Source organism: Orcinus orca, chromosome 8 (assembly GCF_937001465.1).
Source record: "Orcinus orca chromosome 8, mOrcOrc1.1, whole genome shotgun sequence".
Taxonomy (NCBI): domain Eukaryota; kingdom Metazoa; phylum Chordata; class Mammalia; order Artiodactyla; family Delphinidae; genus Orcinus; species Orcinus orca.
In genome coordinates, this window is record NC_064566.1 from 46,960,269 (window position 1) to 46,977,367 (window position 17,099).

The following is a 17,099-nucleotide window of genomic DNA, read 5'->3' on the forward strand; positions in this document are numbered from 1 at the left end:
AGTTTTGCCTCTCCCAAACACCCTGTCCTCAGTGCCTCCATAGGGCCCCGTGCTTGCCCCACTGTGGGCCTCATCACCTATGCTGTCACTGTCCCATCCCCACCCGCAAGCTCCTCAGGATGAGGACAGCCCCCAGCCACCACACGGGGCCGGGCACAGAGCAGGCGCTGGAAATGTCTGCCACTCTGGTGCCTCTTCATTTGACCTCCTTTCACAGCCAGCAGGAGGTCCCCACGTTCAATGCAGTTCCTGATCCACCCAAGGCCATGTGTGGGGAAGGTTAGCAGCAGACCCAGCACATGATGCCCGTCTCTAGCCCCAGCCCAGTGTCTTCTGCTTCAGTGCCCTGGGCCCTCTCAGGGTCCAGCAGGACTGTGGGAGGGACAGAAGTTGGAGTCAGGGGACTTCCTCCCACAGCCTGGTTTGCGTTTAATCCTGAGCAGGTCTGCCTTAGCTGTGATAGAATACCATAAACTGGGTGCTTATAAAGAACAGAACTTTGTTTCTCACGGTTCTGGAGTCTGGAAGGCCAAGATCTGGGCGCCTGCATGGTTGGTTCTGGAGAGGGCCCTCTTCTGGGTTGCTGACGGCCAGCATCTCACAGGGTGGCCAGCAGAGAGAAGAAGCAAGCTCTCTTGTGTCTCCTGTGAGGACACTAATCCCACTCCTGAGGGCTGCACCCTTGTGATCTCATCTAATCCTAATTACCTCCCAAAGGCCCCACCTCCTAATACCGTCACACTGAGGGTATGGTTTCAACGTATGAATTTTGGGGAGACAACAAACATTCAGTTGATAGCAAAGTCCATTCCCCTCCTTCCCAGTTTCTTCCTCTGGAGACACGCTGGGCTGGTCTCTGTGCTGTCCAGTATAGTAGCCACTAGCCGCTTGTGGCCATGGAGCACTTGAAATGTGCCTAGTTGGAATTGAGATGTGCTGTCAGTGTAAAAGATTATACACTTCAGTAATAATTTTATGCTGATTACATGTTGAAATGATAGTGTTTTGGGTTACATAAACCCAATAATAATATGGGGCTAAGGAAAATATATTATTAAATTAGTTTAATCTTTTCAGTGTGACTACTAGAAACTTTAAAAATCATGTATGTGGCTTGCAGTGTATTTCTGTTGGACAACACCAGTCTATGTGGGTTCTGAGCATGAATGTTCTAGAAATCTATGATGAGATATGGGTGGGAAAGTGCTTTGAACAGAGCCAGTTTTCACAGGGATAATACAGGCAGCCAGGAGGGACCAGGCCTGCCTCGGAAACGGTTATTGCCCAAAGCTGGGCCTTTTGGATATCTCCTTCAGGCTTTTCTAGTACCAGAAGCCAGTGACCACTGTCATGGATGAGGCAGTGCTTTCAAGGGGTCTCTCTCATTGTGGCCTAGGGTGTCATGGGCACCTTCTTTTCCTTCTTTCTCTGAGGTTCACGTGCTGTGCAATACTGTTACTAGAACAGGTGACCAGGACCTCGTGGTCTTCACGAAGGGCTTGGGGACCCGGGCTACGGATCAGGAAGGGGTACTGGTCTTAAAGTCGGGGTTCTGCCTCGTTCCCAGGCTTCCCTGGCCTCTCTGTGTTTGCACACCACTCCACCTCCTAGAAGGCCCTTTGCTCTTTTGCCCACCTGGTGACTTCCTATTGAAGCTCATTGGCACCTCCTCAGGGAGCCCCACAGATGGAGTTCTCTGATCCGTCTGTACTGTGATGGACCAGCATTCCTATTTGGCTGGAAGCACCCCAAGAACAGAGTCTGGTCCCTGTGCTCCAGCACTCACACGGGACCAGGCACAGAGCAGCTCTACACATTGAAGGAGAGTTTGAGTGAATGGACAGAATCTGGTTCCAGATCAGCCTTGGAATGGGGCACAGTGCTTAGTGGGGACTGGGCAGGTGATGGATAGAACTTGGGGGTGATGCAGAAAAGCAGTGTGAACTGGGGGAGGCGGGGGAAGACTGAGAGTCCAGGAACTTCCATTAACAGTCTTCGAGGTGTGAGGTCCTCCCTGGAGGGGATGACACCAAACAGGCTTAGGGCAGCCTGGCTGAGGGGAGCGGGAAGGTTAGGTCCTGCCCCCTGGCTTCCTGGGAAGGCCAAGCAGGAGCCAATAGAGGAAGTGGGGGATTTGGTCCAGGATCTGAGAGGGGCCTAGGAGGTCCTGCAGGCACCTAAGGGACTTCAGAAAGAAAGGGGCTATAGAGACTGGGAGAGAAGAGCCCCCTGTCTGGAGATAGGGGCCTCCTCCTGGCCTGGGAATCTGGAATCTGGAACAGGAGGGTCCCTTGAGAGATGGAAATGCCAGAATGACTCTGATGAAGGAGACCTTCTGGGGTAGGCTGGGTTGTGGGGTGGGACAGGCCAGGGTGAGGCTGGGCTGGGGGCACTAGTCCAGCATAGGGAGAGGTCAGGCCTGGGGGTGGCAGGGGGCTCACTGGGTTCCAGAAGAGAGGCTGCTGGGACTGGAGGGAATGTTAGGACCCTGCAGTGGCTCCAGACATGGCCGTAACATGGACAGGTACGTTGGCAAGACCGTGGGGCTCCACACTCTGCCACTGAGCTGCCTCAGGACACCTGTCAGCCTCTCTGCACTCCTACTAGTCCTGTGAGCTGCGAGCACCACTGAGGCCTCAGGCAGGCAGACCCGAGGCCCACCTCGGTCCAAATGCCTGGCTGTAGCTGCAGCACTGGTAGCTGATGGCCCCGGATGCTGCCTCCCTCTCTGAGACTTGAACTTCTCATCTGCACAGTCCTTGGGGTTTGCCACTTCCTGCCCGCCCTGGAGGGCCCAGGCTACGGCCTAGCCTTTGCCTCTTTGGGGAGGGGGCTTCAGCATGTCAGCCAGCAGGGGCAGATCCCCAGAGCTCCTGAGGGTAGGCAGATGAAAGTCACTGCCCCCACTCCCTCCCCCAGCCTCCCGGCCAGTCACTTCCCCTCTCCTCCTCTCCTCAGCAGAACTGTAAGAATTATTATTTTTTAAATCCTCATTGGAATGCTAATTTTGATTTTGAGTGTCTGTCATGGGCTCTTTGAAGTTTTTCAGACAAAATAAGTATCTCCTTAACAGAGGGGATTAGTGCCTACTTGTTTAGAATCCTCAGACCGAGAGTGACAACCAATTTCAGAATCTGTGGGTTTAGGGAGGCTGCAGGAAGAGGGGCCGCCTCCCTCCCTGGTGGTCAGCTTTCCATAAATGGCTTAATGGGGTTAGAGTTTAACCCCTCAAACAGGGATCAGAGCCCCCAGCTTGAAAGCCAGTGAGCAGTGAGGCAGATCTTGCTATTTAAATCCAGCAGGGCTTGGTTAGAACTCTTTCATTCTCTAGAGTTTAAAGAAAACAAACCCACTTCCCTTGCAGAATGTAGGGCCCGCTCCAGACATCCGTCCCAGGCTTCCTCCCCAGAATGCAGGCCTTCGTGCCGCAGGTAATTCCTGGCCCAGGCTCGGCCCAGGCTGGGAGGCTCCTGGCGTTAGAATTCCGTTCAATTCAGGAGTACTAATGGGCCAATTTGTAAAGAAAGAAATATAATGAGTTATCACAAAGCTCAGCAAGGACTCGACAAACCGGGCACTTCCCCTCCATCAAGCGTCCCACGCTGCAGCCCTGGCGGGTTTCCTTCCCCCTTTACTCCTCCCCCAAGTCATAGTCCTTAAGGGCCAGGTGGCTGAGGGTGATGGTGTGGGGTATATGGAGGTACAAGGAGTGGGGGGACACTTAAGGATTTATTTGCCAAAGCAAAATTATCATTCAGGACATTTTTAAAAAGAGCATTAATACCACGTGAGGGCCCGTGAGCCCCCGCTGGGCTGCAGCATTTCCCTGGGACTCCCATGGCTAGCCCGCACCCGGGATCTGAGGCTGCGGCTTGGTCTGTCATTAAGCCTAGCGTCATGGATGGTGTTGGGCTGCCGCATCCGTCCAGTCTGTCACACGAAGCCAAACTGCACCCAGCCTGGACTTGTGGGTGGGCTGTGGGACCTGCTCTGCAGAGAACAGGTGAATGACACGCTGTGTCCATTCTGCTGAGATAACAGGCTATGAACTTGAGTCATAGACCCCTAGGCGGGCAAGACCCTCCTGTTCTTCTTTCAGATGTGCAAAATCAGGTCCCCAAAGGGGAAGTGAACTGCCGGAGGACTCACATTAAGGCACTGGCAGCTGTCACACGGTGGACGTGATGAGCTAGGACAGACTGTCGTTGAAGCTGGTGAGGGGCAGTGGGAAGGGCTGGGCCTACAGGTTAGCCCTGGAGGCCTAGAGTGAGGCTCTGGGCTCAGCCTGGCCTGGCCTGCTCACCCTGCAGGCTGGAATGCCTGGAGTCACCCCCACTCTTCCTTCCCTGGCCACCCACTGACCTGGTCTAGCCCAGGCCTGGGGACCGGGAGGACAGAGATCTTGGCCAGCTTGGGAAAGAGGGCTGACCCATGCAGAGGGTCTCTCTGGGCTGATGTGCCCCTATGGTCTCATTCCTGCCCCTTCGGCCTCTGCTGCCCGCACTGCTGGCCTGTACCCCAGAAATCGGTCCCATCAGGCACATCAGGAGGTTCTTCCAGAGCTGCAGGTCATGGGAAGGTCCCATCACCCATAGATGGGACAGGTGGAGGTCTGGCCACTGTAGGGACTGCTTTATCTCAGAGACACGTGCTCCAGACTGGTCCTCAATGAGGTGCCAGGTAGCCTGGTCCTGCCCACTCAGATCGTGCCTCTTTTCCTCCTATTTTTGTAGGCTACCTAAAGATCCCTCAGGCTCAAGGGAGGTCAACCTGGAGCCTCAGGTTCCACAGAGAGGGCCACAGTCATCTTCCTCATACGAATAATAAATAACAATAACCAGCACAGCTAGTGTTTACTGTGTGGCAGGCATGATTCTGAATGCCGTACATTAACTTACCAAATCTTAACAGTACTAAGATGAGATACTATTGTTATGATTCCCATTTTGCAGGTTAGGAAAACTGAGGCACAGAGAGGCTAAATAACTTGGTCAAGGTCACCAGGCTAGTGAATGACAGAGTAAGAGTTCACATCCAGCCAGCGTGGCCCCAGAGTCTGTGCTCTAGCGGCCACTGATGGCTGGAGTCCAGTAGAGTCCTGAGATCCATCCCTGGCATCTACCATGAGGGCAGGTTGAGTGGCCAGAGGCTGAGATTTCCCTGTGCTGTGAGACATGAGACACAGGGAGAGGGCAGTGGATGCAGGGCATTGACTCAGGTTTGGGGAGAGCCCAAGGAACATGGAGCTGACAAAAAACACCTGCCGTGTGCCGGGCACTGTGCCTGGCACTCCACCCACAGTATCTAATAAAAGTCTGCAGCAGCCCTGTAAGGTAGGAATGACTGTCTCCATTTAACTGATGAATAAGATGGAGACTCAGAAAGGTTAAGTTACTTGTCCATGGTCACACAGCTTGTAAAGAGCATAGCTGGGTTTCAAACGCAAGTTCATATGGTTTCAAAGGCGGGTCTAAGGCCATCGTGTGCCAGAGGGTGGGGTGCGGCTGGAGGGAGAGGGGAGGGAAGGGGAGGACTGAGAGTGACGTACCTGGGCAGCCGCAGCTGGCCAGAGCTTGGTATGCCGGGAAGTCACACTTAGAGCCAAAGGATGCTGAGTCAGACTGGCTCACGGCCAGATGGGGATGCTTAAGAGCAGCAGGGACCCTTCCTGCGTGCAGGCAGGGGGCTGCAGGGAGTGATCTCAACTCCTAGTTAGGTCATTGCTCTGAGCTTCCTCTAGGGCAGGGGGGAGGTGAACTGTTACTAACCAGGGGGAGAGACTGCACCCTATGGACCGGGGTGGGGCAGGGGGAGAGGCCAAAGCCCTTGCTCACATCACCCCAGGTTTTCTAACTCCCGGGGGTTCCATCGCTGTGGCAGCGTCCCCCACCCCTGGTTCCTTTGTGTTCCCACACCTTCTGGGTCACCACCTGCCACGTCCCAGGCTCCCACATCCTGCGGCCTGTCCTGGGAGCGGAAGGGTTACGGCTTCTGCTGCTGAGTGGAGGCCGCTGTTCCCCAGCATTAAGCAGCTTTAGTGTCTCCTACCCCAGCCCTGATTTAAAATTCATAAATGCTAATCCTTCATAATTTACGGTTTAAAAGCAGCCCCACTCACAGGCCCCATGGCTACAGCTCTGTCAGAGTAATTATGCCGCCAAGCTGAAATTGGACTACTAACTGAGATATTAAACAGGGGGGGAAATCCTCGCGCTGGCAGCCGACCCAATTATTCCAAATAAGCAAACAGATTAGTGAGTAATTTTCCAGTTAAATTTGGTGATTGGTGCCAGAATTGTATGTTAAATATTCAGAAGTAAATAGATTAAAGATGAAATGTGCCCCCCTCCTTTTTTTCTGAGCTTAACTTACTGTGTATATTAAAACTTTTTCATGAGGAGAAAAAAAGTAAAAATGATAATTAAAAAATCCAAATAAACCCCTCTGGGCCTCCCCAGTGCAGCTTGGCAGAGGCCAGAGCCGGGTACAGGCCCCTCCAGCCTCCTTGACTTCCCAGCCCTTCCTGGGCAGGGCCGGCCAAGCCGCCGCCAAGCCCAAACTCCAGCCCTCCCCAGGGAAGGTGGGGCACGTGGGATTCTGGGCATCTGGGTGGGCTAGGGACCTCCCCGGCCTGGTGCACTGGGGTTGTATTTCTTTACAAAGAGAAATCACAAATCTATTAGTCCTACAATCAGAGCTGAGAAAACCCGGGCAGGGGTGGCAGAGGGAGGGGCAATTCGTGGACCCGCGAGGCCGCGGGGGTGTTGGGTTCCTCCAGGCACAGAGCAGTCTCTGGTTCTTAGGTCCCCGTGCCTGCAGCTAGGTCCCCAGCCACCATGCTCCCCCACCATGCTTTCCTGGCCTGTCTGTAGCCTCTGGTCTGCTGTCCTCGGGTTGGGGGTTACTGAGTGGAGGCACACACACCTGCTGGGGCCTCCCCACTGCTTAGCCTCCTACACTCCTTCCTGGCAGCCTGAACACTCCTTTCTCCACCTCCTCCTTAGATTCTCTGCAGCGGCTTAACCACAGCAGAATACCCGATAGGAAGGGGCCTGTGAGTCATCTCCTCAGAAAAGCCAATGTAGAAACGGAGGCCCAGAGAGGTCAATGGATCGTCCCAAGGCACGCAGCAATTCAGAGACAGAAATGCATCTGGAACAGGGCTCTTTGGCCGCTCAGCCTGTTCATCCTCTCTCTGCTGCCCCCTAGAGGCTCAGGGCTGCTGGCACAGGCTCACCAGGGCAGGTGCAGAGACCTGCGCAGGAATAGGGGGAGAACAGGGCAGGAGCCCCTGTGTCAGCCCAGGAGTGAGAGGCTGGGTCTGCAGAGAGGACAGAGGGTGGAGGGGGAGAAGATCGTGGGCCCAAACTGGGACAGTCAGGCAAGGGGAGCTGAAAAAAGGGGCCTGGGGACGGTAGTCTGTGGGTAGGCAGGGGCGGGTAAAGCCTGCAGGCCCCAGGAGGGGGGACGGTTTCGGGACCAGGACCTCCTGTCTGGTTCCACCCCACCCCCCTGCCCCTCAGCGTTCCAATTCCAAGTCCCAAGACCAACCTTAGGCACAGCTTCCTCCAGGGCAGGCCCCCATTCCCCCTTTCTCTTAAGTAACCCCTTCCATTAGGTTCCAACTCCCAAAGCACTGAGAGGGTAGATGGGGGAAGGTGGGGAATCCAGGGGCCGAGTCACTCTCTGCAAAGGTCCCCTTCCTTGTCCTGAGGAAACTCCGTGGCCCTAGCCATGGGGGACGACTCCCTGTCCCCTGGGAGCCCCCTTGTCTCTCCTTCAGCCTCTGAGAGGCACACCCGAGGGCAGGGAGGATGGGGTGGAGGGTGGTCCAACCACCTCTCTCCAACACGACCCACTGAGGCTGCAGTCATAGGAAGGCCTGCCCAGGCCGCCAAAACAGCGCCCAGATAAGCACAAGACAGGCAGGCAGGCATCAGGCCCACATCCAGTCAGAGGAGGATGGTGTGAGGACACAGAAAGGACATGATCTGTGGGACCCACCCAGCTTGGCCTTCTCTGACCCACTAGGCTACTGGTTCTCACACAGGGCAAATCAGGGCCCCAGAGAATCTTTTACAAAATACACACAAGCCCTCCACCCCCATGTGGAATCCCCTAAAGGTTATTAACAAACCTACCTAATGAAATTGCTACTCCTAGAACAATGATTTGCAATTCTTAAAAAGTAGCTGAACCCTTTCTTCAAACAAAATCTTTTGTATAAGCAAGGCTATTATGCAAAGCAGATAACAGAACTCGAGTTAAATGTCTTAATTGCCACTCCCCTACCCCCTATTCTGAGGCATCTGGGAGAACCCCCAGAATTCCACCAGGGGGCAGCCACCTAGGCACCAGGAATCTGAACCTCTAGTTTGTGGTTCCCAGGGACTCCTCCTGAGGGGCTCCCATCAGTGGGTACAGCCAGCTGAATGTGGCTGAAATGCCTGGGATGGTCAGGGAGTGAGTGGGGACACAGCCAAGTTCCTCCAAGTGCTACTGAGGACAGCTACTGTGGCCAGGAGGGCTGAGAAACTTTATAAGGTACCTTTCTGAGAGTTCCCCAGAAGGAGGGACCAGTTAAAACTAGAGAGTGAGAGGGTCCTGGCCTGAGGTCCCAACCCTCTTGGTCATCCATTGTGCAGGTAGATTCCTTTCTTGGCTTCTTTCCTTTGGGGACATAGCAACATAGTCCTTCCCTCTCAGAACTTCAGGGAAGATGGGAAAGGGGCCTGAATCATTATCTTCACATCCTGGGCTCCAGCCAGTGACCAGGAGATGAAGGGTATGCAGACATATTCAGTCGTCATCTGAGAGAGAGAGAGAGAGAGAGAGAGAAAAGGAAGGAAGGAGGGAAGGGAGGGAGGGAGGAAGGAGAAAGAAAGACACCCCCCCCCATATAAAAGAACAATAAAAAACACTGATTGAGTACCTTCTGTGCCTGGCCAGCACGGAGACATGGCAGTGTTACTTAATTGTCAGCCTTCCCATCTGAGGTGCACCCAGGTCTGCCTCATGACCTCTGTTGACGAGAGAAACAGTCCCACCTTCTTCTACCAGTGCCTGGCTGAGCTGAGCCCCAGCCCTGGTAGTGCACTGAGCTCATTTCATACACTGTCTTTTTCCTCATCAGGCTGGAGTTGCCCATAGTACCAGGTCCTTCCAGTTCTTCCTTCTCACTGGTCTTCTCTGGATTTGGTATGAGCATATGCATGACAAGCTAAAGATTATCTCCTAACTAACTTCTAGTAGTTTGTTGTTTTGTTTTATTTTGTTTTTAACTGTTTCAGACTTAAGACTTTCCAAAGGGGCCAAATTTTGTTTTCTGTCAATATTAAAATGAAATATAAACAACCAAAGGAAACAGAACACAGTTTTTGAACAGAGCTACACCAGGTGCAGGGATTCTGGGGCTGCTAAGGCGCTTATGTGCACAGAATCCCCAGCCCTTTACTCTACAATTCAGGTGGGGACCTGAGGCCCCTGGGGTCAGGCAGGAGAGCCTGCATGGTCATAGAGTGGAGCCTCTTGCTGGCTCTCTGGGGGACATTTCCCCTACAGTGGGAAACTCTTGCTACATGGGCAGTTTTGGTTGTCAGAGAACCCACACTGCCAGTCCCTGTGCTGAAACATACAGAAGGACACACACACCCATGTATGCACATGTAAACTCCTATAGAGACACGCACAAGAGCAAACACACACATGCACATATGTACACACACACACACACACACACACACACACACATGCACACATACTAGGAATCACCCTAGGCCTTTCCAAACACTTGGCCCCTGGGAATCAGGCCCCCAGGCTGTGGTGAGTTAGTAAACTGCTCTCCAAGGGAAAAACAGGCCCTGATTTGTAGTGTTTGCCAGTTTCCTCGATGGCAGATTTTAAGCTACCGACAGTTTAACAACTGACTTGCAGAATTCCTGCATATTTAGTAGTTGGCTCTAGCAGGCTGCAGGACCCTGTGTCTTCCATCCCAGGCCTGGCTGCTGTTGGAGTGACTGTTTGAGGGGGTCTGAGGGGACGGAACCGGGAAGGGTGTTGGCCTGGAGCAAGCTAAGTCTCAGGAGCAGGATTTTGAGCTCTAGTGAGTGCGAGAGGCTTCAGAGGACCCAGTTAGCCCCTGGGGGGAGGAGCTACAGGCAGGAGGATGGTGGTGCTGGACTGACCAGTGGCATTCTCACAGCTACCCCAGGAGGCAGTGCGCTCCCGGTCCCTGGAGGTGTGGCGTCAGGGCCAGAGGCCCAGTCAGCTGGGACGTGAGGAGAGGTTCACGCCTCCGCCTCTTACTCCCTCCGTGGAGCCCACACTCGGGACTTTTGCCCTGAATCACAGCACAGAGTAGTGAAGGCTTAGGTTGTGACGGCTCCCGCCTGGGGTGCCAGGGGTAGGGAGCAGATCCAGAACTCGTTCCCGGGGAGGGGGTCAAAGCTAGACTGTGCTCCAAGCCCCTGGCACATGCGCCACTGTCCCAGTAGCCTTCACACACAAAACACAGATTCATAGATAGAAGAATTCCAAGACAGCAACCACAGAGCATTAAACCCCAAGCATGGGGCCCTTCTGAGCCTGGGCCACTACGTCCAGGACACAGCTGTCTGTTCAACAGCCAGGTCCCACGGATCCACATCCAAATGCCTCTTCACCAGGCCTTCTGCACAGTCATTTCCCTCCTGACTAGTTGGAAGAGTCCCCTTCAACTCCAGGAGGGAGTCCTTGCTTACTGGCCTTCTGTGACCAGAGCCCGCTTCCTCCCCAGCCCCGCCTGTTGCCACTGCACCTGTGCCCTGGTTGTGTCAATCTACTTACACTCTGTGGCCCTTTTCTGTCTCCCAGCCTTTGCCTGTGCCTGTGCTCAGCGCCCTTCCCAGCGCCACCTGCAAGCTCTGAGTCAACACTTCCGAGTTCATCTAGCTCGTCACCGGCCTCGTGAAGTCTTTCCTATCTCCAGGAAGAGGTAAAGAGGCTTCTTTTCTTTTCTCTCCTTGTGCTTTATCCTGCGATAACCTATAGTGGTACTTATTACATTTGTTCACTTATTTATTTAATACATATTTATTGAGCATCTATTATGTTCAGTTACAGCCTCGCTAACACTCTTGTTTGAAGGTTAACCAGCCCCCAAAGATCACTGTCTACTCATTTCTATATCTTCAGGGCCTAGAAGCAACTAATAAATATTTGTCTAATTAAAGAAAGAGGGAAGGAAAGAAGGAAGGTCCACCTGAGGCCACTCCTGGCCCCATCGTCTACTGGTATTTGAAGCCAGCTTTTTCAACCTGCAACTGGTGACACAGCCTGGGAGGCATGAAGCAGTGGCCTGCTGGGAATGGGGTGGGCATTGGGGAGGCAGAAGCAGAAGAATAGGTGGGCAGGGGCTAGATCATGAAGGGCCTGGAATGTCCTGGTAAGGGTTTTGCGCTTTACTCTGTGGATGATGGGGAGCCATTGAAGGGTTCAGACACTCTAGTGACTCGATTCCATCTCACTGTGACTGCCGTCATAGGATGGACTGGGGACAGTGACATTCACTCCAGTGCTGACATAGGTGGGTGAATAGTTTGGGCTCAGTGAGGTTAGCTGCCAGGGCATGAGAGCTGCAGGGTGGGAACATTCCAGACTCAGGGGGGTCAGTTCTTTACCACGGTGGTCCCCAATCTTTCTGGCGCCAGGGACCAGTTTCATGGAAGACAGTATTTCCACGGACCGTGGGGCGGGGGCTGGTTCAGGCGGTAATGCGAGCGGTGGGGAACGGCAGAGGAAGCTTCGCTCGCTTGCCCGCCGCTCACCTCCTGCTGTGCGGCCCGGGGGCTGGGGACCCCTGCTTTACCAGTTGCCCCCCACCCTATTTCCACCAACTGGGAATGCATCCTCCTGAGGCCAACAAGGACCAGAGCTCTTCTTTCTCCACATGGCTTCCAGAGCTCTTCAGCCTTGAGAAGTTATCAGGAAATAGCATGGGATGTTTGGCCATAGCTTTTTTTTTTTTTTTTTTTGCGGTACACGGGCCTCTCACTGCTGTGGCCTCTCCCGTTGCGGAGCACAGGCTCCGGACGCGCAGGCTCAGCGGCCATGGCTCACGGGCCCAGCGGCTCCGCGGCACGTGGGATCTTCCCGGACCAGGGCACGAACCCGTGTCCTCTGCATCGGCAGGCGGACTCTCAACCACCGCACCACCAGGGAAGCCCCTTGGCCATAGCTTTGAGGGATTTGTATCTAGTTTCTGATTATAATCCTCAGTCCGTTGTGTGCTTTTAGAAAACATAACATAACCACAGATACACTATACAAAATATGCACTCATGTGCCACGCCCACAAGTGAGCACACACATACACTCGAAAAGGGCACGTCACACATGTGCACACATGCAGGCCATGTGCTCTGGGCACACATAGTACCCAAATGTGTACCTATGCACATACTTGGGGGTGGGGACAGGGACGGGACGGCTCTCATCGTCACCCAGCATCACCACCCAGCGTGACCACGCCCCCATGCTCCTGCTGATGTCCCACTGGCCTGATCCCACCCTGACCTCACTCCCTCAGTGGGCGATTCTGACCGCACCCTGTTCCCACCGGGATTTCATGCGCCCAGATCTCACTCCCTCAACACCCCGACCCTCCAGTCTCTCCCCCTCATTGTTTTCATCTGACCGTGACCTCACCTCCCACACCAAAGTGACCTGTCCCTGACTTCACGTCTTGACCTCACCTTGACCTCATGTAACTGATTTTGTCCTCATGACTCAGACCCTCATGACTAACCAAGGGGGCATTTCAGTGCAGGCCTTTCTCTGAGGTGATCATGGAAGACGTGGGCCTGGCCACACTTATATGTCCTTCCCTTGCTCTAAATAAGGTCACATTTTCCTCAGCTGTCTTAAATTGTTTTAGAAAGGAGGCCGATATAAATTAAAATCAATAGGTAACTATATATGCAAGTCTCCTCAATCATTACACACACAAAAAAAATTTTTTTAAGTATTTCATCCCCTCTGGCATCCCGCCCAAGGCATCATGAACCTCCTCCCTTCTCGTCAAGGTTCTGTGGGCCACACGGCTGACCACGCTTCCATGAATTCTTTTCCTCTCATCTTCCCTGACCCTTCCTTCCTCTCTGGCTGCTCGTCCTCACTCCCTTCTCTCTCTTCTTCCTCCAGTGACCTCCTAGATGTCAGTGTTCCCCAGGACTTTTCCTCTCATTAAACACACCTCCTTACAATCTGGCCTGGCCCTGACTTTCTTCCACTGTTGAACTGTACACTGAGGGCCCCTCACCTCTGTCTAAAGCACTGAGCTGTCTCCTGGGCTCCAGACCCTCATAGCCAAGAGATTCCATCATCTTCACGTGATGTCCCACATTCAAAATTTATCCCATCACTTTCTACCCCCAACAATCCCTGGTCCAAACTGCCCTTTCCTCCTGTATTCAGCGTCCTGGTGAATGACACTAACCATCACACAACTGCCGGGTAATTCTCCTACTAGGCCCCCCACTTCTCTTTCTCTTTTCCTTCAAATACAAAGTCACCAAGGTCTATTGATTTTACCTCTTTAGTGCCTCTTGAATCTGGTTCCCATTCTCCACTACCATCACCACACTGATCCTGTCTGGTCTTCCTGTTTCTGCTCCACATGCCCCCGATCCAGAGCAACCTTTCTAAGACAGGAATCAAAGCATGCCTTTGAACTGCCTGAAACTGTCAACGGCTCCCCCATTGCCTACAAAGTAAAGTGCATAACCCTTACCAGATATCCCAGGCTCTTCACGATCTCACCCCTGTGCACTATTTCTTCTTCCTCTGCCTCTCCCACCTCTGCAGCTCTGCCCCAATCACCCTACTCCTCAATGCCCACCCCACCCACAAAAGGCCACTGCTTCATGACTCTAACACATAGTGGTCCATTGCTGGTCCAAAGTGTTGACTTTAAACATCAGTAGAGATGGGCCTGGGGAGGTATACATTCATGTATTCACTCAACAATCATTCCACGAGCCTGTTTCATTCCAAGCACTGGGATGGGCACTGGGGTTACAGTGCTTAAAAATCCAAGGGTTCTTCCCTGGAGGAGCTCACTGGCCCCCTGGGGGAGATAGAAGGGAAGGTAAGCAAGTACAGAATAAAGAGGAGCCACTGAAGACAGAAAATCAGAGTGTGATGGAATCCTGATTTGCTTCAGACTTTGGGCATCAAATGCAGTGGAAAGGGCAAGAGTGGATTTGGGGAGGCCCATCTGGAGCTACCGCAGTCATCCAGCAGAGAAATCACGGGGCCTGGATGGGCGAGGAGGCCACGAGAATGGAGGGGTGTCCAGAAAGTGGAATGGGCAGGACTGGGTGACTAATTAGCCTGGGGTACAAGGGAAGAGTCTAGGATGACTGCAAGGTTTCTGCATCAGGCAATGAGGGGATGGTGGTACCACTGGTGAAGCGAAAACCAGGCAGGGTGGGGAACAGGTGTGAGCCTCAGCCCTACCCTGAATCCTTGATATTTATCGTTGCTGTTGTTTTAGCTAATAATCTGGAACACTACTAGAGCCAAGCACGTGCCAGGTGCTTTACTTGCTTTATCTGATGGTATCCTCACGTTAAACCCTTAAGGAGACGACTAGAATCCCCATTCTCAGTAGATGGGACGACTGAGGCTGAAGAAAGTTAAATAATTTGTCTGGGTTCACATACTTGGCGAGTGAAGGAGCCAGGATGCCAGTCCAAGCCTGGATGACTCCAAACAGCCCACTCTTAACGGCTGCACTATGTCACCTTCTCAGCTGGTGACCCCTGCTTATGGGTGTGAGCCTGTGGGGCTGCATCGGCCTTGTATCCAGGGCCACTCGCTGTAGTTTCTGCCTCTATTCCTTGCTTCTCGCTCCAGGGCAGAGCTTGCTTTTCCTTTACATGGCTCTCGATCTGTGTAAGGACAGGCTCCAATGCTGGGCGCTCACCTGAGTGCCTGGACGCCACAGTGATTGGTGAGGGTAGGGATCTAAAGGAGGGCAGCAGCCTGGCCTGTGGGCAGTGGCCTGCCCTCTGGTCACACATACCAGAGCTGAGAGCTGTGTCCTCCCAGGCCTTTTCTGCACACTGTCACCTGTCCTTCCACTGTCTGAGCTGAACCCCTGGGACAGAGGACAAGGCATTTCACGGGGTTTGCAAAGGCTGGGCTGGGGAGCTGGCCTCTGTGGAGTGGAGAAGCAAGGCAGGCAGGGGGCGCCACAGACCCCTCTAGGGTGGTGGACGCCTGGGAGGTTGTACCTGATGAGCTCCCCTGAGCAACCAAGCACTGGAAAATCAATACCGTTTTCCACTTTCAGTGCTGGGCTACTACTTTTCATTACATGTCGCGCTTCCTCTGTGCTGCTGGGGACTGAGACGTTTCTCTGGCCATGGTCCCAGCCCTAATCTCTGTATAGGCTGACAAGCCTGGTGAACACATGGCTCTGGGGCCCCTGGTTTGTTTCACGGTACCTGGGAACCCGGGGCCTGTCACCTAGCCCTTAGCTATACGCGTCCCTGCCTTCCCTTATCTCTCTCTCTCTCTCTCTCTCTCTCTCTCTCTCTCTCTCTCTCTCTCTCTCTCTCTCTCTCTCTCTCTCTCACACACACACACACACACACACACACACACACTCGACCCTGACTCATGTCATCCACATTTTCCAGATAGTGGAATGTGTCACCATACAAGCACCCACTTTATCATTTTAACCTTTTTGAATGAAAATTTTTCCTAAATCTCCTGACATTAAGTAAAGACTAGGGCTTCCCTGGTGGCGCAGTGGTAGAGAGTCCGCCTGCTGATGCAGGGGACATGGGTTCGTGCCCCGGTCCGGGAAGATCCCACATGCCGCGGAGCAGCTGGGCCCGTGAGCCATGGTCGTGAGCCTGCACGTCCGGAGCCTGTGCTCCGCAACGGGAGAGGCCACAACAGTGAGAGGCCCGCGTACTGCAAAAAAAAAAAAAGACTATATCTTTATCTCTTTTTGTTAAAATAATAAAATTCATTATACAAAGTCTGGCAATTATAGGCCATTATGAGGAGAAATGATTTCGTTCAGGAGTCATTAATGAAGAAGAAACTACACACAGGTGTGCATGCATATGGAGTCTGTAAGGATTTGCATGTGGGCACCAGGAGAGGGTGTGTTTATCTCAGCTCAAGCATCATCTCCTCAGGGGAGGAAGGAGATTCTGTGACCTTCAGGGCCCAGAACAGTGCCCAGACCACAGCAGGAGCTTAACACATAAAGTATTTGTAGAATGAATTAATGAACATGCTTCAGTGTAAGGATAGAGCTCCTCCTAGCCTCCATCCAGGCCCTTTCTCAGCTCCAACTCAGCTGAGAATCGGGAAGGAAACAAAGAGCTCTGAATAAAACACATGTCCTGACTCTTACTTTGAGGAGAGTCTCCACGCTGTCAGCCAAATCTATTTCCTCTTCTTTTACAAATAATGTATAAAGTTTGGTTTTCTAGTCTTCATGCTGCAAAGTTGATTTCCTGGTCTCCAAGCTCACCAAAGATTAGGAGTAGCACAAGAAGTGAAGATGCTAGGGACAGACACCCTGGCGGCTACACACACCGTACACATCCACACCGTACACATCCACACCGTACACATCCACACCGTACACACAGGGCTCAGAAACCATGGCGCTGGGGCATTCTGCGCAAGGACTAACAGCCTTCAGAGCCTCTGAGTGCATCTAGATATTCCACTTTCAAACATAACGGTGACCTTAGGCATCTCAAGTAGATGAAATCCTGTCTAGAATGCCGTCTTAGAGAAGGCATCAGAGGCGTATGATATTCGAGGTTTATTCTTCCCAAGCGGCTCCCCACCCTCACCTTTCTCCCCTCTCTGGCCGAGAGGGCCGCCCTAAACTATGTTGGGGACAGAGAGGAACCCACCTGTGTTGTCTCCAGTGACACAGGATGATCTGGAAAGCACAGCTGTGGCTCCTGGCCCTCCCCATCCCCTGCGCCCTCCCGGTTTTAGATTTTTCGCCTCCAAACTTGCGCCCCAGTCGGGTGGATTCTGGCGCACCAGGAGCAGACCGGCCTTCGCAACAATGATTA

At 53.1% G+C, this 17,099-nt stretch overlaps 1 protein-coding gene across 2 annotated transcripts in view; it reads left to right on the plus strand.

Annotated features, from left to right (window-relative positions):
- Positions 1 to 17,099, plus strand: part of LMO1 (LIM domain only 1) — a 121,491-nt gene that overhangs the window by 22,254 nt on the left and 82,138 nt on the right. For both annotated transcript variants that reach the window (XM_049713982.1, XM_033404571.2), the window contains exon 3: positions 10,852 to 10,972. The gene's annotated coding sequence lies outside the window, so the exon portion shown is untranslated. The remainder of the gene's footprint in view (positions 1 to 10,851; positions 10,973 to 17,099) is intronic.